The sequence below is a fragment of the Meles meles genome, chromosome 8, assembly GCF_922984935.1.
Source record: "Meles meles chromosome 8, mMelMel3.1 paternal haplotype, whole genome shotgun sequence".
NCBI classification, from domain to species: domain Eukaryota; kingdom Metazoa; phylum Chordata; class Mammalia; order Carnivora; family Mustelidae; genus Meles; species Meles meles.
The window spans coordinates 35,828,349-35,855,257 of NC_060073.1; the positions used below are offsets into that span (position 1 = coordinate 35,828,349).

The 26,909-nt window shown below is 39.0% G+C and overlaps 1 non-coding gene across 1 annotated transcript; it reads left to right on the top strand.

Moving 5' to 3' along the window:
- Positions 1-4,005: 4,005 nt before the first annotated feature.
- On the top strand, positions 4,006-4,109 carry LOC123950136. Its single transcript, XR_006820140.1, has one exon. It is a non-coding gene; the product is annotated as a U6 spliceosomal RNA (small nuclear RNA).
- Positions 4,110-26,909: the final 22,800 nt, after the last annotated feature.

Sequence of the window (26,909 nt, forward strand, 5' to 3'; positions counted from 1 at the left end):
AGGATTTGTGATTAATGCTTCACTGCTAAACAAGAAGAAACTGTTTGGAAGAAGATCTTTGGGGGGAAAAAGGGCCCTGGAGCAAGATTGAGAAGACTTGTGTTTGGATGTTGGCTGGGAAGGCAAGGGGATTGTGGGCCGAGACTGCAAATGGTTTCCCACTCTCCATTCTCCCCTTCTCTCTTCTGAATAGAAATTTCACATTTTAACTGAGCTCATGGTTGTCCAGCTGAAGACTCCGTTGCTTAGTCATCTTTGAAACCAGGTATCAAAATTTTGGCCGAAGGAAAGTGAGTGGAAGACATGAGCAACATCCAATATGTTCTTCAAAATGAAAGGAAAGCCATTCACCTCCTCTCCTTCTCTCTTTCCACGTGTAGAAATGTGGAGTCAGAGTGAAGTAGCAATGTGCATTTGATCACACGGATGAAGGCAACTGCCTAGGTTCTGATGGTGTCACCTGCTCCATCCACAATCTTCCCTACTCCACAGTAGGGAAATCTTAGAGTTATCTTTGATTCCTCATTCTATCAAAGAAAGATATCCAGTCCATTAGCAAATCCCATTGGCTCTATGTTCAAATATATCCAGAATTCATTGACTTCTCATCACTTCTACTGGTGCCAGCCATCATTAGCTTTCCCTGGATTATTGCAATACCCGTTTATGACCTCACAGCATTTATCCTACTCCCCTCTTTCCCCACTATCAGTTTGTTTCCACAGAGAAGCAAGAGTGATTCTTTAAACTGCTAAGTCAGATTAATCCCCCCACCCTTTCCAAACCCTTCCAATGCTCCCCACCCCAGTCAGAGGTAAAAAGTCCTAGCAAGAGCCCATAAGGAACTCCATGATCTGGGCCTTGTATTTCTCTGTGTTTGTCTACTACTTCCTCCCCACTTCTCTGCTCCAGCTGCTTAGCAGCTCCTTGCTGTTCCCTGTATGCTTGGTACACTCTCGTCTCAGGGCCTTTGCATGGTTGTTCGTCTGCCTGACATGATCTTCCTTCAGATAGCCACATGGTTAACTTGCACACCCAATGTTGTTTGAATGTTAGCTTCTTAACTAAGCTTACCCTGAAAATTCTATTTAACAGTGCAAACCCACCTCCACACCCATCCTCCTCATTACCGGCTCGCTTGTTCTTAGCAGTTACGCTTTCCAATATACCTTAAAATTTGTATTTTTGTCTATTGTCTATCCCTCCCACAAGAATATAAGGTGGATGTGGGCAAGAATTTGTATATATATCTCCATATTTTTCACCACTTTATCTCCTGTGCCATGGTATATAATAAGCACTCAATAAATATTTGTTGAAGGAGTAACAATCATGAGGATTCTGCAGTCCCAGCACCATGGAGCTGTTATACCACTGGATGGTTCTACAACACAGAAGTACGTTTCTGCTTTTGTCAAATTGGGTCTTGGCTATGGCAACTGACTCCAAGTCCTGATACAAAAGTTAGGAGCCTGGGCTTTGGATTTGGGAGACTCCACTCAGTCCTATCACTCCCCTGCCTGCAACCCTCATATAGCTATCTATCAAAATGAAAATAATTTCTGATTTTCCTTACCAGCTAACAAATCAAACCAGATCAACCTGGTCTGGCCCCTTCCACTTCTTCACATACTGTTCCCACTCATATATGTTTCTTCATTTGGGCCTTTGCACCTACTGTTCCACCTGCCTGAAACACCTCTCCCCAGCCTCTGTCCCAGATGTTTACAGGACTGCCTCCTTGTCATCCATTCAACATCCACCACCCCAGAGAGGTCCTTCTTGGACATCCCACCTACAAAGAGAACCTTGCCATCTCTGTCCCAGTATCCTTCTCTACCCCTTCACCCTGCTTTTTACTCATGATAGTGCTTAATATAATTGCTCATTAAAACTCTCATTACTTGCCTGTCTACATTGGGAATTGGGAGTTTTGTCCAGCAGCTCTCATCCACTGTTGGTTGAAGTTTGCATCCACGAGTGGTAATTCCTTGCTCACATCTGAGATGCTTCTAGGCCAAAAGCAGAAAACAAAGATGTTTAGGTGCACATTTTAGGTGAGACATGATCAGTGCCAAGTGATGGAAACCCTCAGGGAGCAGCTCAGCTGAGAAGTTGGCTGAGTGGCCATAACATTCTCTACCCCATCCCCCCCTCCCCATAGATGTGTAAGCTCTGTGAGAAGGGACTTTGTCTGCCTAGTACTCTTTTCTTAGTGCATAGAGCAATGCCTGGCCTTAGCAGGTATTCAGCAAATGCTAGCGGAATGAATTCATTAAATTCCATAGACTTTTCTTTGTCTTTTTCCCCACCTGGAAAAGGTGAATCATAATCCAGTTGATCTTGCAAGGTTGTTGTGAGAGTCAAATCTAATAAAACATGGAAGATGTTTAGCACAGGAAAAGACCACAGAAAATTCTAAGCTGTTATGATTCAGCTGTGTGATTTTGATCTAGAGAAGATCACTTACTTCATCTAGGCCTCGGTTTTTAAATAATCACAGTTTTACCTTTCTCAAAGTTGGAATAAGAGCAAAATGTGATCGTATGTATGAGTGACAGTATTGTATAGATATACATTGTGATTCTTACTCACTCATTCTGTTGAGTTGCAAGGATTAGTCCCGGGTGGGCAGGCAGGCAAAAATCCCTGTCCTCATGAGGCTCCGAGTCTCATGGGAGAAACAAACAATAAAATGAATATATATATTAGGAACCAGCTCTGAGTCTTTGTGTCCTAGGCAATCACTTGACCTCTGTGAGCCTCAATATTTATAACTGGACTCCATAATCCGCCAAACTCTATGGGCTCTGACTTTTTAATGTGAATTTAAGTGGAGAAGCTACCCAGAGAATGCAATTTGCATAAAGACTTTACAGAGTTAAACTATACTGTTTACAAACCAGGATACGCTAAACAATGCTATGACTGCAAACATTTCCAGGGCTCTAGACATTAAAGCTTTATTTCTTGCTCACACTACATATCCACTCTACTTTGTCAGGGAGCTCTTTGATGTTGGCCCCATTCAGGGAAAAAAGCTCTACCACTTGGAATGTCTTAAGTTACAGAGGTGGGGAATAAAGAAGGCTGGAGAGTCACTGCTGGCAATTAATTGCTCCCACTTGAAAGTTGCATGTCACTTCTACCTACATCTACTGACCAGTTATATGGTTTTACTCAACTGCTAGGGGACAGGAAGTATAATCTTCCCACATACTTGAAAGGGGAAGAAAATGCAGATGAAATGGAAATTTCTACTACATTTAATAATCTGTTTTTTTTCACATAAAATATCACAATATTATTTATAATATGGTTAATATTTTAAAATATTTTATTGGGGTTCCTGGGCAGCACAGTCATTAACGCATCTGACTCTTGGTTCCAGCTCAGGTCATGATTTTGGGGTCCTGGGATTGAGCCCTGTGTCAGGCTCTGTGCTCAGCAAGGAGTCTGCTTGTCCCTCTCCCTCTGTCTCTGCACCCCCCCCAAATAAATAAAGATATCTTAAAAAAAATAAAAATAAAACTTTTATTATGGGAAATTTCAAATACACACTAAACAGGATAGGATAATGAACCCCCAGGTATCTATCACCCATGAGCACGCCACTATTTTTAAACACTGAAAAAGTTTCTATGTACAAAGGAGCTTCTTATTTATCTAAACTCTTGTGTTGGACATTTGGGTACTGCTAAATTTTGCCACTATAACTCATACTGCAATGAACAACCTTACAAGTTGTTCCTTACTTAATTATTTCTATATGATAAAATCCCTTCTAGTGACAACTTTCAGACCTATCTTTCTCCCTACCAACTGACTTCTTGGGTCACAACTCATTCCCAAAGTAATGCAGAGTCCCAGGATAAAGGGAAGAACAGGGCAGCAGGTCCTGTCCAAGCAAAATGTTTTAGAACTTCTAATAATACTCTAGACATATATAGTTCAAGAAAATATGATTAATGCATACTTTATCAGAATAAACTAAAATATTATTTAGTGTTCATTGGCAGCTCACATACTAAAATTGGACTGATACAGAGAAGATTAGCATAGCCCCTGTGCAGGCTGACATGCAAATTCATGCAGTGTTCCATATTTTAATAAATAAATAAATAAATAATAAAAGACTTGTGGTTGAAGACTTTGACATCATTTAAATGATTATTTAATGAGAAAAATTCTGAATTTCTCCCCAAAGCTTCTATTCCCTGATATGTAGCCTCTTATTGGAGAAAGTACTTTGAGTCAGGACCTTGCAATTTGACAGAAAGACATGAATCCTGGTTTCAGGCACACACTATCTATAAGCTGTCTTAAAAGTTATTTAACTTTTTCCAAGCCTCTATTTTTTCCATTTGTAAACTGGCAATTCTAACTCACAGGTTTGTTGTGAAATGTAGGTAACATGGTGCTTATGAAAGCATCTATTACCAAGTCTGGTATATAAAGAGTGTACAATAAAAATTTCATTTTCTTTTTTTATCCTTTTTTTCCCTTTTATTTTAAGGTTATACTCAGGGTATGAGAGTAGCAGTGATTTTGAAGAATTTTCATGTGTATAGTTCCTAGTGAGCATGTACTTCTTGAGAGTATGTCCAGTAATCAATAACATTGTTTTGAAATTAGTGTTTTTCCATGACACCAAAACCAAATTTTGGAAAATTCTTTCAGGTAAGCCCTTTCCTTGGAAAATTTCCATTCCCTCATTTGCAGCAGCCAAGTGCTATTTACCCCAGGACCAACACCTTTCAAATTGTTATTTTTAATGTTAATAAATGATTTTTGTTCATTTCCTGTTTTCCGCTGTTCACCAATCTGCCAGCTCCTGTAGTCACATGCTGACCTTAAAATAACTGTACTGGTAAACCACTGATTCTGATTATTAGTCGGATGTCTGTAATTGTGTTACATAGTCAACCCAGTTGGAAATGAGCAGAAATGCCTCCTAGCATCTAGCTGTGTGAATTGGAGACTGTAAGTAAAGAATAGGTTTAGAAGGGCCTGAAAAGAAGGGTATCATAAAACTTGAAAAGATGAGTTCAAGGTTGGTGAGAAGGTTCTGTTTTACTCCTGTCATATTCTCCAGAGTGGCTGGCACACGGGAAGCACAGAATAGGAGTTAATAAGTACATCTGGGTAGAGAGGATGCCAGGAAGAGAGCAAGTGTTATCCTTCTCCAGATTCAATTTTGCTCCAATATTTTTTTTTCAAGAACCTTCCTATTTTTGGTAATTTTCACCATTTGGGTTTTTTTTTCCTTCACCTGTCAAAATTCTCTTTGTATTTCTTACTCTACCTAGTGACAAAGCTGGCCTTACAAGAGTTCAGGAAATGTTTGTTGAATGAACAAAAGGTACAGAAGATCTTCTGCAAAAGATACAAGAAGCTAAACTTTGAATGTTTTTAAAGAGATTGAGAGGGTGAGAGAGAAAGATGGAATGCCTGCCTTTGTGTTTAGATACTTACATGTATGATTTTAAAGTTCTCCTCTGCAAGGTGAGACACCAGATCACTGTTGAACTAAGATGTATACTCATTATTCATAGCTTTCTGATGTTGATACTTAATTAAGAAAACTCTACAAAGCATTCAAATCTGGTTCCTCAGCAGTGATTTTGATGACCTGAGTTGTGGTTTGTTTTTTTTTTTTTCATCCTTATTGCTTTCAGATATACATAAATCTTTTCTCTCTCCATTTTCCCCATGCGTGTGAAATGTGATACTTTTCAGTATTCTTGGGCTCTTTTGGAATCCAGACTTTTCACTTCCTCCACATCTGCTATGAAACTGAATATTGATTAATGCGACCCATAAACCTAACTGGTTAATTGGGGCCAATGACCAATTCCTATTCTTAGATTTTTTTTAAGAGTTTCTATCACTTTATCCAATCTTTCTCTTCACTGTGCTTTGTTGTTGTTGTTAATGAAAAGATTAAAGGAAAATTATATCAACAGCAAAGTTCTCAAAACACATCTAAGGCGTAAATTCCAAGCTTTTTGACCAACATTAACCCAGACTATCTCACTAACTGTAAGATAAAAATGTTTCTAACCTTGCCACTTTTGCCCTATAAAAATTACAGAGAAACATGAAAGCATGTAATACCTAAACATCTCCAGAAGGTAGTGCCCATTTCTTTGAAAGTCTCATATATGACAGAGAATTAATTAGTAATTAGTAATTAAATTAGTGATATTAATTAAATTAGTAATTAGTAATAAAATAATTAGTAATAATTATTAGTAACTAGTAATAAAATAGAGCTATAACTCAGTGATTCCATAGAACAAAAATACACTTGAGAAAAAAATTATAATCCTCAAGGCTCTGATATTCTGACTTAGACTGGTAAAAAGATGGTATAAAGTAGATGCCAAGAGGACTGGGAGACCAATTCAGGTCATACTATTACTTTTTCCCAAGCAGAGTAGGATAAACACAGTCCTTGGTTACAAAATCCCAAGGGGTGATATTTACATAGAATACAATGAAACCCTCCATAGTTTTACAACATAGAGACCTGAATGTATGCAAGCAAATGAACAGAGGCTTCCGCTAAGTAGCCACTCCCATAGAAAGTCGTAGTCTCAAAATTTCACCTTGTTAAACTTTGGAATTACCTTAAAGGTCTGTGTTACGTTCTTTGGAATATCCTTAATAACTGCAAATAATCCTTCAATGGTGGACTTGACATTTGTAAATATTAAAAATCTTTAGGTACCAAATCTCATATAAATCATAGAACCTGACAAATGTCACTTTTTTGGTTAAAAAAAAAAGAATTTTGAGGCATTTAGATTTAATTTTTCTATGTGACTGAACTGATTCTGAATGTTTTTTCCCAAGCAGACAGAAGAAGGTTAGGAGCAAAGGAAGCCTCAATAAAATAAGCATGTGGCCTCTTAATGGCATAATTTTTGAGGATAGCAATGTTAATTTGGTTATTTTATATTTTTTAAGTCTTGTTTTGTTAATATTACATACAAAATCTAGTTTGAGTGTCCATTTTGGTGCTTGCTCTCCTCAGAGATGAAATGAGAAAAATATACTCTAAGGAGACTATTTCAGAGAATGTATACATTAAAAAAAAATGCTCTGGAGATTTCAAATAACAATCCAGAGAACTTCTGTCTTGAGACAAAAGACCTAATCCCCTATGCTAACCCTATTACAAGTTTATCAACGCTATGTGAGACAATTCAATATAACCAACTCAATTCACAAGAAGGGATGACAAAAAGGGGGCAATTAAAGGTTAACATGATTCCTAAGCAAGTTGCATTTTACACTTCATCTGTTGATTATAGATCAGCAATTCTGCATAAGATTTCCAATTATGGACAAAATAATCCATCAACAAAACTTTTCCTCCTGATCTTTTAGGTTTCATAATGAACCCAAGGACTAATAAGGCTGAACATGTTAGACTTCCCCCAAAACCAGAATACCACCTCTGCCTTAGAAGGAAAAACCACAAACTCAGAAAATAAAATCAGTCTTTGCACACAGCACAATTAGTTCTACCAACTGAGAAGCCTCCTTACTTCCCATTTGCTTCTATTGCAGGTAGAATCTATTAAGGTTAGTCAGAACCCTGGGGATGGAGTGGGTGGGGTACATGTGTCTGCCTTGTGTTGGCCTGTTATTGTTATGGTGCTCACAGGACCATGGGAGGCAGTGTTGAGTGATCCCTTTTATGTCTAGACAGATATTCATAATGAAATAGACGTCTGGCTCTTGAAGTTAACTTCTTAGACTGGAAGTATTTTGGTTTACAAAGGCCCAATAAGAATGGATGACATTGTCTTGGGTGAAGCCATAGAGACTAGGAGGAAAAACGAGCAGGGAATGGGGAGAGGGTAAGGAGATCTCCTGCTGAAAGTTAAAATGACACTTAGGGCAGAGTAGTGACTATAATAAGAATCTTGTGTGTTAAATCATGTTGACCTGGAAAGCATTCTTCAAATCCAACTTTCCCAGACACCAAATAACCTGCCTTGATCTTCTTAATGCCCCCGAATGATTGTGAGTTTGCCTAATGGCTTGTTTTCCTTTGGCATTCTTAGGACACTTGATTTTAGCAGAAGTTAGAGCAAGGCTCTGGGGGTTCACATTACACAGCTTCCAAGACAATTTTATGAGTTTCATCATAAGCAGAGCTAATTGGACAAAGAATGGGCTCTTGTTTTTTGTTTTTCCATGTCCCCCCTTCCCAATTTTCCATACTGTGGAATGACATTTGAAAGGAATTTCTCGTGACTAATCCATTAGTGGACTAGTCTATCCATTAATGAAAGTGCATCATCTATTGGTTGGCCAAATTTAATGTCTCTGCGTTATCTAGAAATGTGGTTGTGATAGAATAGAACAAGTTAAAATAGAACGTGATGAGGAAATACTTTCTAAAAACTCCTCTTTTTTTTTTTTTTTTTTCTGCTTTCCTCCCCTCTTTTAAGCATTACCATCATCTGCCTGCCAGGTGGAACTTATTTGGATAATAGAGCACAGATGTACCTTGTTGTACTCGACAGATGAATTCCTGAAAAGCTGCATTTGATAGAAATTTTATAAATTAAATCATATTTTCCTGTAGACTTGCATTATAGTAACAGAAGCCATTATCCACATCTGACTGATCTTCAATTGGCAGAGGCCTCACACTTGGGCTTCAGGTTTCCCAGCCAAATCTCTTATGTCAAACAGTTAATGATCTGGAAATAATAAGCACTTATGTGAGCTAGGGGAGCACTATACTTAGAGGAAATGTGATTGTAGTCCTCTGAAAGTAAAGAATCTTTATTTCATGAAGTGAATTTTCGCTCGTGGAATCTTAGACTCTCAGGAACACTACAGATGATACAGTGCAAGCCTCTCTTTCTTGCAGAAGAGGAAACTGAGGCCATGGGTGTTTATTCATCTGTGCCGGCATACAACAATATATGGAGAATAACATTTTGACCTTGGCAGCCTTAAATTCAAATGTTCTCTTCCCAGTCTACTAGCTGTTTGGCTTTGGGCAAGCTATCAGAGCTTGCCTATCTCAGTTCCTTCATCTTCAAGACATAGATGGTATTACCCACCTTAAAGTGTTGTTGTAAAAATTAAATTAGGTAGTGTGTATAAAGGGATAGCATAGTTCCTGGAACACAGTAAAAGCTGGATGAATGTTTGACCTCTTATTTCCATTTTTTGGATTTTTTTAAATGATCTGTTTCTTAAAAAAATGCATTTCTTTTGAAATTTTAGTGGCAGTAATGCTTGTTACTAGAATTTAAAGAAAGTTAAAGAATATAGAATAAAAATCAAATGATCCCTTCCTCATACCCCGAACTCCTTTCTCCAAACCTCTTTCTAAACAAAAGCACCACAAACAGTCTGGTTTGCTTTGTATCCTTCCAGTTTTGTTTTGTTTTTTTTTTAGGTGAAGCACATCCTATACTAACATCATTTTGAGAAACTTCAAAGGGTCTTTGTATCAGTCTATTGCCATAAAAATGCTGTGTTAACAGAACAACCATAAAATCTCAAAGACATGCAACCATTAGTATTTATTTCTTACTCCTACTTCTGAGGATCAGCTGTGTGGTTCTGCTGATGTTAGGTACACTTGTCCAGCTGGATACTTAGCAGGAAGTTCCTGCCCAAGACTGGTCTAGAAGTGCTGGTTGGCTGTGGTTTCAGTTTTGGTCTGTTGCATCTGTTTCTCATTCTTCTGAGAGCATCAGAGCATATGGGGCATGTTCTTCTCAGGCAGAGGTTGGAAGGTCTCTGAGAGATGAGTGGAAACTAGTGCTGTCTCCTGAGGACAATTTCCCAATTGGCTCACTTTTACTCAGGCATAAATTCCATTAGCCAAGGCAAGTCACCTGGTCAACCCCACCAAAAGTAAGAAGGCAAGTAACTCCATTCCTAGAGAAAGAAGTTACCAAGTCACATGGCAGACAGCATGACCGGAGGAAAGAGTGAACAGTGCGGAACAACAGTGCAGTCCTCTACAGTCATAGCAAGGGCAAATCCATTTGAAAGCAGAACATATAACTCTTGTCCCTAAAGCTTGAGTGTGTAAACTCTTAGTGGGCAAGGACCATGATTGTTTTGTTCCTTGTTCTACTCTGTCAAATTTGGAGATTGGCGGTGGGGGGGGGGAATAGAATTGATATTGAGTAACTATTTGTTGAATGAAGATAGAGAATTCTGGTCCAGGAGAGTCCAGGAAACAAAACCAGGAATATTAACCCCAAATATTATTTGTATGTGTTTGTGAAGCTCTCTCTTTTCCTTCAGACATTAACAACATTTATCAAAATGGGAAGCTGGCAGCCAGTATTTAGAGCAGGCCAGAGGTTCTGCAGAAGGCCCTCTGTCAGTCAGCACAATTTTTATGCCAGTATAAACCCTTGCTTAATTGCCCTGGCCCGACCATCTAAGAATGAAATACAAGACATCAGTAACATGTGGAAATATAGAATGAACACATAGCTTGCCTTTAAATGTCAGCAGCGTGGCTATGGTGTTGACCTAAAATTTAGATATGGTTCCAACCCAATTGTTCTTTATAATTTGTTGTGTTAACAGACAGAAACAGTAAAGGGAACATTGTGGGGTGACCTGAAGGATGACCAGCCCACTGAGGCTGTGGAAAGGACCTGTTTCTGAGCAGGGAGGAAGGGAGACTGGCTGAGAAGGCTGGAAGCTGGTGCCTTGCCTCTAGCACTTGGTGTTGGGATCCCAGGGAACTGCCTTTATCCTCTTCCATTCCTCTCCCCCTCTCCCCTCAGGTTTACCTCTGGGCCATCCAGTCCTCTTTGTGTGTTATTTCACATTATCTTTCAGATAATCATAGTGTATTTATATAATTAGCCTAATTGTGGGTAATTGTGTGCTGGCACTGTGTAATTATGAAACCTAGCCTCCAACACTGTGGCACAATCTGTAGGCAAGAGACACTGTACATGCAAAGCAGCCACTTGATCCTTCTTCTCATTCAGGGACGTTTTTCCTTTCAGGGTGCCAGAAAGGAAGAACGGGCCTCTTTGTAAACCCATTATCTGCAAAACAAGGCCCCTGACAAGCACTTCGCAGAGTTTTGGCACTGGAAGTCAAAACCATGTGTATGGGGGATGTTATGTTGTCTCTGGAACTGGCAAAGCTTTCCTTCCTACACAGAAGCAAAAGGGTCAAATTGCAATCTTGGGGCTGATGCCCTCACCCAGGGGAGTCTCACTGAGGCTTTTTATGTATGTATTAAGCCATTCTTAATATAGGCTAATTAGCATGAGTTTGAAGATGATGAGAGGGTCTGTCCTCTCCCAGAACACGTCTGGTATCAGTGCCCACAATTGCATTGTCTAGACTTCATACTGGCCATAGTAACAACTCTGTGTTGGGTGTTTAAAATCTGCCAGGCCAAGCACTGTGCTGAACATTGGCATGTATTATCTTATGGAACCTTAATACTACTCTTGAAGGGTAGGTGCTATTGTTATTCTCATTTTACGGATGGGGAGGATGAGGTTCCAAAATGTTAAGCAAGTTGACCAAAGTCCCACAGCCAGTGGGTATCTTCACAACCATTTGCATCTACATTCTCTTGAGCCCAAAGTCCTTGCTCACACCCAGCTTTGGGATGGAGGGTTATCCACCTGTCCACATCTATTTTTAATATTTACTCACATGCTTACTTTACTTGGCTGCTTGCAAGGTGGTTGGGGATGGAGGACTGGTGTAAGTGGAGGCAGGGATCACATTGAGAGGACACACAGGTCCTGGTGAGCACTGGGTAATAACTGGGGGAAAGGATGAAAAATGAAGCTTTCAAGGAGAAGGTAATGCAGGTTGAAGAAAATCAGTTATTCCAGCAGCCAGACTTGGTGTTGTACTTGGTGTTGTGTGTACAAGACTGAACCATAAGCTACCCCAGAAAGTCTTCTTCACTGGGGCAGCACACTTCAATCTCTATGACCAACTGTCGGAAAACTCCTGGAACTCCAAGAGATACTCAATAGATATTAGTTAAATAAACAAAACTCCAGGGTGGAGATAGAGTAACAAAATCAGATGACTGCAGGATCCAAATGGTTATGAAAGTGAATGATGCTGGCCAGATCAAAGACAAACAAATAGCACAAAGTAACAAATACGATTGGGATGAAGTCCCAGAGGGTATGTGTGACTTTCAAAAGTCACAAACCTAGTGAGTAGCAGAATTATTAATAGCACCTGGGTCTCCTGACCTTCTGTCCAGTATTTTTTTTTCCATTACCACTGCTATTTAAGCTCACAGATGTGCATTTCTTCCATCCACCATCACAGATCTGTCTAATTTAATCCATTACTTCCATTTTACAATGGGAAACCAAGCCCCAGAGAAGGAAAGGGGCTTGCCTAGGATCATATAGGAGGTAACTGGCACAACCAGGCTTCCTGGCTATCAGCCTAGGGCTCTTTCTATTAATCATGGGGTCCATATGTACCCAGAAAGTATCCCGACTTTGAGGGCAGCTGAAACTCTGTGAGAATTCATAAGGCTGTTTTTCTGCCCATACATCGGGAATTTTTTTATTACAACTGGGGAAGTAAAATACTGTTAACCCAAAAGTTATATTTATATTGAGGATGGTTGCTTCATAGCATCAGAGAATGTTAGATTTGGTAGTGCCTTGGGAGGGCAAAAGATCTGCCACCCTCATATTACAGATGAGGAAAGTGAGATTTTTTTGTTTGGAATTAATGAGGAATATTTTTGTCATTTACGTAATAGTTCTTCAATGCCATTCAGAAATTAGAGAGGATGAGACAAAGAACAGAAGCCTAGAAGACAGAAGCTACTCCTCATCCCCTGCAATGAAGTCCTTCTTACTCACCAAGGCCCTTTTCCTCTGGAGCATTTAGGGGAGAGTAATCACCAAGAAACAGAGCTTCCAAAAGTAATGCTAGCAGGAGTAGATGATGCCCACTGTCTTTGTTCCTGTGTATAGAGGCAAAGAGTTTGTCCTCATAGAGGATGTTCTTCAACACTTAAGAGAAGGTAATCTTTCCAGGAAGGCAGAGCCTTGAGCTACTTTGAGAAGAAAATTAGAGAAGGAGGCAAATTAGTAGCAAGTGCTTCTGCAAGCCCTCTGCATTATAAAATGGTCAGCTGAGAATCTTGAATGGTAAGACCTGCACTGGAAACTCAGGAGCTCATGGGGCCAAAAGGTATAAAAAAAGAAGGAAATTGAGAGTATTTGTCTCATCCCATTGTAAGAATCAGTGATTTTAGCACTATCAGCTTTTCTTTCTCTCTCTCTCTTTTTTTATTTTTCAAGAGAAGCTAAACACCTGACTTTTAAAAATTAAGACCTAATTACATTTTTAAAAATGCAGCATAGGGCAAAAACCAAAATGATATCCCATATCTGAGGTCAGAGTGGCTGCTGGCTTGCTGTCTTAGAATCTCAGTTTTAGAGCTTAGCTGACCTTATCAACCAGAGCAGAGGTTCAGTCCTCTGGGACAAAAGAGCGAGATGTGTGGGAAGTTCACGTGAAGCCTCCATAGACAGACAAACTGTTTTGAAGATGCAACTCTTCTTTCCTTCCAGTAAGAAAATATAATATCTGTGCTGGAGACGGTGTTATTATACAGAAAGGGCCCTAGCTTAGAAGATAGGAGTAATGGTCTTAATGCTTCCAGGCTTTGTTTGATGACCTTTGGTAAATCATTCCCCTCTCTGACACTCCAGTCCATAAAGTGAGACTCTCCCAGGGCCCCTGGCTGGCTCAGTTTGTTAAACCTGTAACTCTTGATTTGGCTCAGGTCATGATCTCAAGATTTTGAGATCAAACCCTAGGTCACTTAAGATTCTCTTCCTCTCCTTCTGCCCCTCTTGCACCCCTCTCTCTTTCCTTCTCTAAAAATAATAATAATAATAACAATAATAATAAACTTTAAAAAAATGAGGCCCTTCATCCTGCCTTAATTGCCTCACAAGTTTACTGGAGATCAAATCAGATAATGCTATAAAAGTACTTAGTAACCTATAACATGCTATACAAACAAAAGAGAGCCTTAAAAGTCTGTGAATTAGCTTTTTATATGAGAAAATGGGGATACAATGAAAAAAGCACAGATTTTGCATCAGATAAAGCATGTGTTCAAATTCGGGATTCCCCACCACCAGCTATACTGTCTTAAGCAATGTTTCTCTGTTTAAAGCTCAGTTTTCTCAACAAAATGGGATAATAGTGTTTTTCTGTATAATGCTTTTGTGAGCATTAAATGACACTATATATGTAAATAATAAACATAGTATATCAGTGGGTGTTTGATAAACATTACTTCCTTTCTAAATATATAATTAGAATTCACTCACTGAATGAGTTAACTAAAGGGTAAATTATTCACTGGAACCCATGAGTTGGAATATTTTTTGCTTTAAGGGTCAGAGAGTAATTCTTGAATAATTTAGCCTCTGATTTGTGGATGTATATAATCATCAATAAATATCCAGCAACCAAAAAAAAAAAAAAAAAGAATTCATTCACTGATAAAGGCATAGCATTATAAAAGAGAGTTGGTCATTAGTAACTTACCTTATTCTGAAAGGACATGATGTTGAACAAAGTAAAAAAAAAAAAAAAAGGATTTAGTAGATTAAAAAAGAGAAGAACTCAGAAGGAAATGAAACGTAGTAGGAGACTCTTGTGGGGAGGCAGTTAGAGAAAGCTTTAGCCAGGAGGTGACATTTAACTTAGTCTCTTGAGCATGTGATGACACTGGGAAGGCTTAACTGTGGGGTGATGGCAGTCAACATTCTAAGCAGAGGGACGAGCAAGGGCAAGACCCTGGAAGAGAGATAGAGCAAGCTACTTCCAGAAAATAGAAGGGAAGGGATCTAAAATATAGAACCTGGGATAATTGAAGGGAGAAGGGACAACCAGAAAGGTAGCCAAGACTAGTTTCCATTCCTCAGGAGTTTGCTTTATTCTGTAGAACATGGGATGCCATCCAAAGGTTTGACACAGGGAAAAAACATGATTAGACTCACTTTGTAGAATGAACTTTCTGGTTGGACCATGGAGGACAGAAGGGAGAGGAACTGTAGCAGAGGCAGAGAGACCCTCTAGAAACCTGTAGAACTAGGGCCATGGTTTGGAAAGGAGTGGAGTCAGGGAAGACTGGATAAACTAGACTGGAAAGACTAATGCTGCCTTTAAATTATACCTCTGTAAGACAGGGAAATTTTTGATATATTATTTCTGAGGGAAATGTTTCTTTTTCCCAAGTGGACTGCTTTAAAACCATCATTATTCTGGTCAATGAAGAAGAATGTAGGAGGCTTTAATCGGCTTCCTGAGTAGACCAATTTTTATTATTAAGATGGTTGACCAGGGAGGCCAGTGGTAATAGATCCCATCTTACTAACTTCTGTCTGTGTCTCTCGTTCTGGTAGCCTCTTCTGAAGTAATAGTATGTGACTATAATATGTTCCATCATTCTAAACAAAGTCAAAATGATTTTATTTTACTATGAACCGTAAAGCAATCGGGCATCATTAGGAAGACCGAAAGGGACTATATTGAAGTTTGATATTAAAATGTTAACATCTGTTTTGGTCTCAGGCTTTATTGAACTTTCCAAATTTTCAGATGAAGAAATATCAAACTAAAGTGAAAGAACCTGAATGAATAAAATAACTTTGTATCCTTGGAAATTCTGGAAGAGAATGGGAGATAAATTCTATCTTCAGGGATAGATAAAAAGAGAAGCGTTAAGGAGATTTTTCTACACTACATATATGAAGGGCTCCATTTAGGGTGGCTCTGTGCCACTTAATTTTGTTTTAGAGGGAAAAACCTTGCCCACCTAGTTCTTAGGTTCCAGTTCCCAAGCTGTAGCAATCAGAGTCCAATACAAAACAGATGGCTGCTCGAATGGAGTAATTTAGGAGGGTTTAACAAGGGGATTATTACAAAGGTTTGATGGGATTAAGGAAAACCAACAAGAGATGGTGAAGCACCTTGCATCTAGTAACAGCCCTTGGCACAAATGTTAGGAAGAAGAAATAGATCCAAAACTTCTTTCAGTCAAAACAAGATCAGTTCTTCCATTTTAGTATGGGAATGGTCCCTCAGATGGACAGAGTGGGTTTGTATTAATTAACTGATACTCAAGAGACCAAGCAATAAAGGCCTTCTAGGTGCTAGAGCCTGGGCATACCTTTGGATTAGTTAATATATTGTTTTATCATTATTCTTTAAAGCCAATAGCAATCTTTACTTTGGATGTTTACCTCTTAATCTTTTTCTAGTCAAGAGTTGAAGGGAGAACAGAGCTAATCTATATTTTCCCCAGGAGAATATAAACTTCACAAGGACCTTTGTCTTTATTGTTTCCACCATATCTCCAGCTTCTAGCTCATAATAGACCCTCAATATGGATTTCTTTGTGGTAAATGACTGAAAGACTTACCTTGAAAAAAAATTATTAAGAAGTCAAGAGGCATCTTGGAACCATGAGAGTTGAAATTTTCTTATTTATAGTTCCCAAAAATGTATGTTGAATTTTTTATACTTTTTGGGAGTTTAAGGAGCTATGTCCAAACAACATCTAGAGATACTGAGTTTTTCTGAAATTGCCTCCAAAACTTTGGCCCTGACCCATATCAGAGATGTGCCTGTAGATGTGCCATCTGGAAGGCAGAGACTGAGGCCTTGGCTCTGGGGCCATGGCTCCCAGGGGAGGAGAGTTGAGCATTGTTCACCGTGTAAGAATGCCAGTGTGTCTCTCAGCTCCAGCCTGAGGGAAGTGTCCTGCCTCAACAGTTGGACTACCCATCTTTCCGGGACCTCAAACTATCTTCCCTTTGTGCAGATACTACTTTAAGGTTCACTGAAGATCACATTATGTGTTTCATCTGAATTGATAGTTTAAAACCTCGCTATTTGTTTTTAGTCTAGTCAATGACTAAAAAAAAAAAAAAGATTGGATTCAGATGGTTGGATTTGGTTACCAATTCATCAAATTACAGGTATTGATTGCAAGTTACTACACCTTAGCATCTGATACCCTTAAGATGTTTAAAAAGGCACTATCTCATTTCTCTAGGGGCTAGCATTCCATAGCAAATGTATTTTCCAGCTAGTTGCTTCTCAGATAAGCAACATTAGAAAAATATTTAATGAGTCATTTATTTTTATTTTAATAATAACATAAAATATGGTGAAAAGGTCTTTAAAGGAAAAATAACCCACTGATAGTTCCCAGACTGTGTTTTTTCTTACATCATGTTTCTACATGAGTATTTTACATAATTAAAAATCATACTGTTATAAATTTGCTTTTTTCTCCCTAATCTTATGCTACAAATATCTTTTATAATCTTATGTGTATTTTAATTTACTTACCTAACCTTCTGTGTTGGACAAGTAGGTTCTCTTTCCTTTTTTTTAATTTTAATTTTTTTAATGTAACCTGTACCTCCAATATGGGCCTCAAACTCATGCCCCCAAGATTAAGAGTTACATGCTCTACTGACTGAACCAGCTAGCTACCCCCAAGTAGGTGATTTCTAATTCTTCTACTACTGAGGTGAAAGTAGAAAGAGCATGTTAACTCAAAGTTAAATAAAATTATTCTGTTAAATTATTTCCAAAAGTTAAATATGCAGAGGAGGAATTGCTATGCCAGATGAGAAAGATTTGAAATTTGATAGTCTTCTGATTGCTAATGTTATTGTGCTCATCTGGCTATCTATGTAGTTATCCTCTCTCACACACTGCTCTTGTTGTATGCTATGGGTAGATCTTACTTGGGTTCAAAACATCTGCAACATGTTATTAATGTTTTCCCATATTTGGTTTGGCGAGTGGAGATATATTGTTGTTAAGTGTCATGTGTTATATTAGAATAATCTAGCCTGTGCTGACTGATATATGTGCAAATTTGTCTGAACAAACTTCCAAAGTATATTTGGAGGAATAGAGAGTATTAACATTGTTAATGACACTTGATATGTGTACTGGCTGGCTAGCCATTCAAACATACTGTGTAAAAACTTTCCAAAACCCAGTGACTTAACACAATGATCATTTAATCTCATGGATCTGCTGCTGGGTACATCCCAGCTGGATTCAACTTGGCTGACTCTACACATCTTTCCTGCTGCTCCCAACAACAGTAGGTTAACTTAGGCATGTTTTTCTGAGATGGCAAAAAGCATCATAGGTCAGGATTACTGCCACTAAATCACTCTGCTCTGAGTTTCATCCACTTCTGAGCACACTCCACTACTCCCATCGGCTGCCCTGGCCCTGGGCCTGGCTGTGAGCCCCAGGACTGGTGGGAGCAAGTCTCCAATGGTGGGCACCCCATGGAATGCCAAAGTCAACATGGAGGGCATGCAGCAGGCGCTGAACTTCACCCATACCACAGACTGCAGGAAGTGCACACCTGTAAGCAAGCGATGACTGAGATGAGCTACTTCATAGACATGGAGATTGGCCAAACCAGATGTACCAATTTCCAGCCCAACTTGGACGGCTGTCTCTTCTATGACTAGCTACACCTGATGAGAAAAACGCTCTGCTCTTTCCAGATATACACTGTCCTTGGCTGAGCAAGACCTCCTTGGTGAAGCCCAGTTGCCAGAATGCATAGAGAACCTGTAATGGGCTAAGCCCCTCTGGCCCCATTCTCCCACCTCCCTCCCCCTTGTAGAGCTCCTAAGCCTTGGAAGTGTGGCCCTGCCCAGGTGGACATCCCCTCAGTATGCTGATCCAGTAGACAAAAAGAGAAGTGTTCTTGGGCATTTTTGAACAGCTAAATAACCGTAATTCCTTTCTTTTAATTGCTTTCCAGATGTACCAGTATGTAGTGCAATTGTTCTGCTCTTTCTCTTAATCAATAAAAAGTAACGTGAGCTGAACAAACAAACAAACAAACAAAAAAACAACAACAAACATCATAGGTCATACCCAACTACACAAGCACATTCATGGCAAACCCTTGTTCCTATCATCCTTGCGAATACCCTATTAGTGGAAACAATTCACAAGGCTGACCCTAAAGTCAAGATCAGGGGTATGCACTCCACTTTTAGAGGGAAGGACCAAGGAGAGGGGAGAAAAATTGGTACTGATCATCCAAACTACCAAAAAAGTGTAATGACATAGTGCTTAACCAAAGAGAGTATCAAATCACTTTTCCATAAGCCTGGGATTTTCCTACAATTTTAGTATCTGTAGATGCTATCACTAATGTTTTCTTCATGTTCATTTAATGGGTGTAAAATAGTATTTCTGTGTTATTTTACTTTTTATCTCTTTATTTTTTTACTTGCTATTTTATTATTTTTTATTGTGTTACGTTAATCACCATACAATACATCATTAGTAGTGTTCCAAGATTCATTTTTTGATGTAGTGTTCCAAGATTCATTGTTTATATATAACACCCAGTGCTCAATGCAATACATGCCTTCCTTAATACCACAACCAGGCTCACACATCCTCCCACCCCCTCCCCTCTAAAACCTTCAGTGTGTTTCTCGGATTCTACAGGCTTTCATGGTTTGTCTCCCCCTCCAATTTCCCTCCCTTCACTTTTCCTTGCCTTCTCTTAATGTCCTCCATGCTATTCTTTATGTTCCACAAGTAAGTGAAACCATATGATAATTGACTTTCTCCACTTATTTCACTCAGCATAATCTCTTCCAGTCCCATCTATGTTGATGCAAAATTTGGGTATTCATCCTTTCAGATGGCTGAGTAACAGTCCATTGTATATATGGACGACATCTTCTTTATCCATTCATCTGCTGAAGGGCGTCTAGGCTTTTTCCATAGTTTGGCTATTGTGGCCATTGCTGCTATGAACACTGGGGTACATATGGTCCTTCCTTTCACTACATCTGTATTTTTGGGTTAAATATCCAGTAGTCCAATTGCTGAGTTATAGGGTAGCTCTATTTTTAATTTTTTGAGGAATCTCCTCACTGTTTTCCAACGTGGCTGCACCAACTTGCGTTCCCACCAACAGTGTAAGAGAGTTCCCCTTTCTCCACATCCTTTCCAACATTGTTGTTTCTTGCCTTGTTAATTTTTGCCATTCTAGCTGGTGGAAGGTGGTATCTTTAAATAACAATATGAATCAATTCCCCATGCATTAGGATATTTAATTTGTACTTCAATGGGGGACAGTTCTGGAATGAAAAAATGCCACTTTCTTTTTAAAATGTTGTCATTATAGCTTGATGTTTCAAATGTTACAGTTATCCAATGGGAGGATTACAGCATTTCTTATTGCTGGACTCATCTGTGGCCACAAATCTTGTTTGAAGTCTCTTTTGAACTTCTTAAGAACTGACCTAACCACAAAGTGCCCTCTAGGTGGGATATTTCACCAGCCATGGCCACTTAATCCTGAGTTTCTTGAGGCAAAAATTCATAAACTTCATCTTTATAGAGATACTGATAGTGCCTGACACATTGTGGAATGGAATAAAATGGAATGGTCTGAGCTATGGTGGTCTTGACCAAATTTAGAAAAATATATTTGGGTTAATTTTGAGTTATTCAAACACCAGTCTTCATTCACTGACCTCAAGGAATCAGTATCTCAGTGTTCCCAGTGTCTTAGTATAAGAACCACTTTTGACTCTATTGGATAATTTTGTTTCACTACAACATTCTGCTTCCTTATCATAAACTCTAATCTGGTAAAGACTAGTATAAACATCTACAGGGTAACTAGTTCACCTTATGAGTTACACAATGCTTTTCCCTTAACTACATATACATTTCCAGCTTGCTCACATCCCAGACATCTAGACTCATATATCCAGCTACCTACCTAATATTTTGACTTGATTGTCTAATGAACATTTTAAAATTCACCTTTCAAAAATTGGGTTATTAGCTTTTTGCATTTCACTAAATGACAATTCCATCCTTCCAGTTGCTCAGGATGGAAATTTTGAGATCATACATTACCCTTTCCTCACATACCATATCTGATCCCATATCAAAGATTCTGCTTTTCTTTCAGAATAGAACCAGAATCTGACCACTCTTCACTACACCCACTGGTACTACCCTAGGCCAGTTGCAATTATTTCTCACCTAAGATAGATCCAAGGAATCTCTCTGTTTTCATTATCTTTTGTAAAATAATTTTATTTTTTTTTATCATGATAAGTGTACTCTTTAATTCCCATCACCTATTTCACTCATCCCCCACCCCCACCTCCCCTCTGGTAACCATCTCTATAGTTAAGAGTCTGATTCTTGGTTTGACCCTCTCCTTTTTTCCCCCTTTGTTTCTTTTTTTTCTTAAATTCCACATAGGAGTGAGATCATGTGGTATTTATCTTTGATGAACTTATTTTGCTTAGTATTGTATTCTCTAGTTCTATCATGTTGTTGCAAATGCCACGATTTCATTCTTTTTGATGGCTAAATAATATTCCATTGTATATATATACCAATTCTTCTTTTTCCATTCATCTATCATTGGACGCTTGGGCTGCTCCCATAATTCAGCTATTATAAATAATGCTGCTATAAACATAGAGAGGCATGTATACCTCTGAATTTGTGTTTTTTTATTTGGGGGTGAGGTAAATACCCAGTAGTGCAATTCCTAGATGATAAGGTCATTCTATTTTTAATTTTTTTGAGGGAGCTAAAAAAAAGGGGGGGGGCGCCTGGGTGGCTCAGTGGATTAAGCCGCTGCCTTCAGCTCAGGTCATGATCTCAGGGTCCTGGGATCGAGCCCGGCATCGGGCTCTCTGCTCCGCAGGGAGCCTGCTTCCTCCTCTCTCTCTCTGCCTGCCTCTCTGCCTACTTGTGATCTCTCTCTCTGTCAAATAAATAAATAAAATCTCTAAAAAAAATTTTTTTTGAGGGAGCTACATACTGTCTTCCACAGTGGGTTCATCAAGTTGCATTCCCACCAATGGTGTGAGAGGGTTTCATTTTCTCTATATCCTCCCCATCAACGTTGTTACTTGTATTGTTGATTTTGCCATTCTAACAGGTGTGAGGTAATATCTCATTGTACTTTTATTTGAATTTTCCTGATGATGAATGATGTTGACCATCTGTTCATTTATCAGTTGGCCATTTGTATGTCTCCTTTTAAGAAATGTCTCTTCATGTCCTTGGCCCATTTTTTAATTGGATTCTTTAGTTTTTGTGTATTGAGTTGTATTTATTTATATATTTTGATGACCAGCCCTTCATCATATATTTGCAAATATCTTCTTCCATTCTGTAGGTTTCCTTTTAGTTTCATTGATCTTTATCTTCATCCTTGAAGGCCCCCAATTCTGTTCCCAACATAGCAGTGAGAGTCATCCTTCTGAAATCTAAATCCCATTATAGCACTCTTTGCTCAAAATCCTTCACCAGCTTTCTACTTCTATCTGATTTATAGCAAAAATCCTTACAGTGAAGAGACATTATCTGTCTCCCTCTCCCATTTCTTAGAAATATCTCTTACCTCTTTCCTCATGGCTTACACCTCTCTAGCCATATTGACCTGTACTGTGGTTCTGTGAATGTTCCAAGGATGATTCTGTTCCAAAACTTTTTGCACTTGCTTTTTCCTTTGCCTACTCTTAGCTGTTTTTTCAGATATCCTTCTTCATTTCCTTAATATCTAGTATGTTAGAGGCTTTCCCTAACCATTCTTGGAGTCCCTCTGTTCCTTACCCTACTTTAATTTTATCCATGACAATTACCACCATCCAATGCAATATATATTTACTTATTCATTGTCTGTCTCCCTCACTAGATTGTCAGTTCCCTGTGAGGGCAGGGACTTTGCTTTTTTCACTACTATATCTTCAGTTCTTAAGTCTAGTATACAGCACATTCTCAGTAAGTATTTGATAAAAGAAAGACTAAATAAATACATTGAAATTCATCAGTGAAATATTATTTTCTGGAGGTTCTTATTCTTCTGATGCAAGCCTATGGAAACTACCTGGTGACCTTATAAACTGATAACAAGAAAATCATAGATCAATTAAATCCCTGTTTAGAAGATGAATTCAATTACTTGTATCTGCATAGGGCTTGGTTTGCAGATATTTTAGGTGGTCACTCAGAGAGATCACTTTCCTCTATTACTTTCTTGAATTCTGATAATTTCTTTGTGATTAATAGAGGTTAAAACTTTTTTTCTAAAGTTCTTTGTTGAGTAAAGTATTATAATAAAGTCATGGAGTTATTTATTGAAGAAATTGCTGAGTATTTTCATAGCCATGTGCTCACACAGTAACTATGATAAAATCATTGAAAGAATACTGGAAGAACAACTAAAGTCCTTGAGATAAAATAAGATTGGAAAGGGCACATAACTGATTTGAGTGAGTGAATGAATGGTCAACTGATTTATTGAAGGTTGTTTCTTTCATATGAGAGATGTCTACGATATTTTAAATGCTACAGAGATGACTAAGGATCCTTTTTTTTTCTTCCCCACCCTTCATTCTCTACTATCTCCTCCAAAGTAATATTCTCTTCTTTGCCCTCAAGCTTTTCTTCCTGCTATTCACCCTGCCTGAAAACTCGTGTTTTCCTCTCTACCTCACTCCTGCTCATCCTTCAGCTTAGACATTATTTCCTGTGCACAAAGGAGGAGTCCTGGACCCCTTTTGTTTGGGCAGAGCTGTGACTGGATTTAGCTAAAGTGTTCCGATAAGAAGTAACATGTATCATTTCAGGGCTATAGCATTCCATTGGCAGTTCAAGACCCTCCTCAACTGTATTCTCTCTGTTATTACTGGTGGTTCCATTAGCTTGGATCCCTCACCAGCCTGTTTTGGACTTGTACTATGAATAAGAAACAAATCCCTATTGTCTTAAGCCATTGAAATGTGTGGATTTTTTTTTTTCTACAACATAACCTGGCCTACCCTGACTGATTCACAGCGCTTTGTGCTCATCCTATGCCTCTCCATAACACTGTGGGATTTTTCCATTCTTTGTAGTTATTACCTTTTTTCTAACTTGGGTATGGGTTATGTCTATCATGTTTCCCATTATATACTCAGTACAAAATATGCTCAATAAGTATTTGTTGAGTTGACTTTCATAGTTTTTTAAAAAATATTTTATTTATTTATTTGACAGAGATCACAAGCAGGCAGAGAGGCAGGCAGAGAGAGAGGAGAAAGCAGGCTCCCCACGGAGCAGAGAGCCCAATGCAGGGCTCGATCCCAGGACTCTGGGATCATGACCTGAGCCAAAGGCAGAAGCTTTAAACCACTGAGCCACCCAGGTGCCCCAACTTTCAAAGTTTTGTGAAAAAGTAGCAATGCTATGAAATTTGCAGAGAATACAAAGCTCCCCTTTGATCTTTGATTTGAAAGATCAAAGGGGATCTTCATGCATCCAGTCAGCCAAAATCAAATTGGCCTTAGTCAAATTCTCCTTCTCTCCTCTCCATGAAACTTCTGCTCTTAGGAAGGGAAAGAAGTCTCAATACAGATGGAAAGACCCAGAGGGAAAGAATGAAATCCAGTACTGTTCAGCAAGTAGTAAAAGACCATAGACTGGCTCCAGAAGTGATGGACAGAACTGGGAATTTGCATAAAAGCTCTCCACAATTCAGGAGTTTAGGAAGAATGAATGATTATTCTCAGTCTGTATCACATGTCAGAATCTCAGCATCTTTCTAAGAAGTAGAAAAATAAAAACAAAGTAGAGAAACAAGCTGCCAGCTAATCTGAGAAAGTTTTGCTAACTACCGAAAGAATTCTTGGAAATGAGATGGTTAATTTTATGACACTTGATTTGTAAAACCAGAGATGACAAATGGCAGGATTAGAACAGGTTAACTACCAAAAGTGTGTCCTTCTTTCATGCCTTTTTTCCTTCTGTCAACAAATATTTACTGAACAGACATTGTGAACATTTTGTAGGAAAAGAAGGAATAATTCACAGTTTAATGAAGGAAACAGACAAATAGGAAAAATCAAAACGATTTTATAAAAGTGACTAACTGGGGACTACAGAAAGTGAAATCAGATAGAAAGGGTCTTCAGCCCAGCCTAGAGAAGCTCAGCTGTCCCTGAGTGTTCTCTATTGTGGACAATGTTCATCCTAATGAAATTTAGGATAGAAGATCAACATGTTGGAACCAGAAAAGTATAATAATTCTCTTCTCCGTCACCCCTCTGCAACCCCACTGGCATGGCTCCTAATATGTCAACCTCTTTTTCTTGGTACTTAGTGTTCCCTCTGTCTAAAATGACCACTTCTCAGCCTCCCACAGGCTGGTTCCTTCTTATCCAGAAGGATCCTGGTTCTGCTCCAGTATCCCCTCCTCAGAGAAGGCCTTTCCAACAGCCTCTTCCCATGCACACTAAACTGTCTTCTTGCACTTCCTTTTCTTGTTTTTTTTTTTCCCTTATCATAAGCAAGCATAATTTTGCTTATTTATTCATTGTCCCCCAGATTTGAATTGAAAGGTCATGAAGGTAGGATACATGTCAGTTTGGTCCCTATCACATCTCCAGTGACTGGAATAAGACCTCAGACATGAAATCCTCACAATAAACAACTACTGACTGCCCAATGAAGGAAGGAAGGAAAAAATGAATGGAAGAACAGATCCAAGTAGACCAGAAACAGAGGGCTACCTGATTAAATGGACATGGGTTATGTTCATCCACCTCAGGTAAAGCAGTCAGGTAGCTCAGGTCTGGGCAAAATCCTACACCTTGGAAGGGCCCATAGTAGGGATTAAGGATGTAGGTGAAGATGAGAGCGGACAAAGACTAGGAAACCTGGGCAGTAGTGGTCAGGATCTGATCATGGAGCTGAATTCACAGGCTCAGGACAGCAGCGAGAATACACTAATCAGAAACAAATGTCTTCTACCCAGGACCTGAGGTCATCAAAAGCACACAAGCATAGGCTGTCGGGAACCCAGGATGGAAAGACTGACAAGCCTATAGTGAAATCTTTTGAGCATGTAGCCACATTCACCCTCCACATCCTTGGGCTCTCAGGCAGAACACCAACAGCCTCAGCTTGGCCAAATGTGGTTTTTTACTATACCAGAATGATAAGAAAGAACAACACTGTGACTTGTGTCTGAGTATATGAGAAACAAACAGATTTTTTGTGCAGGCATACAGATTTTAGATTTAACCCTAGATCTACCACTAACTAACTGGATAACTTAGAGAAGTTTATTCAACCTCTCTGGTCTTAGATTGTTCATTTGTAACATAGTGGTACTAATGACCAACTTCAAGTTTTTGTGAGCCTAAAAGAAACAGTGATATAACCCATTTAGCATAGTGGCAAACCTGTGGTAAACACAAAACAAATGGCAGCTGTATAAAAAGATGAAAGTATACTTACATAAAATACTGTGGTTCTGTCCTTGCTTATAGTGGTGGATGTATGCAGTGTAGTTGCTACTCTCCAAAGCTGTCTTCCACTGAGTCAACCATGTGGTATTCTTAAGGCTTGTAACATACTGCCTGAAGGTGGGCTGGCCCTATGACTTTAACCAGTGAATGCAGCAAAAGGGGCATGGTGCCAGTTCTGAGCCTAAGCTTTAAGCACTGACAGCTTCTACTTTTGGAACCCGTGGGTCATGACACAGTAAGTCCAGCTACTCAGTTAAAGATACTTTATGAGACTCCGTGTAGAAAAAAAGGCCCTGAAACTATACGGAGAGACGAGTCTTACCTGCCCCAGCATCCCAGCTGAGCCTAGTCTTCCAGCTCTCCCTACCAAGGTGCCAGACATGAGAAGCTTGATCTTGGATATTCCAGATGACTTCAGCCACATGAGAGACCCTAGGCGAGACAGCTGATGAACTGCTTTGTTGAGTGCAGTGGACCCACAAAAATGTGAGAAATACCGAAATATCTGTTGTTTCAGTCCACTAAGTT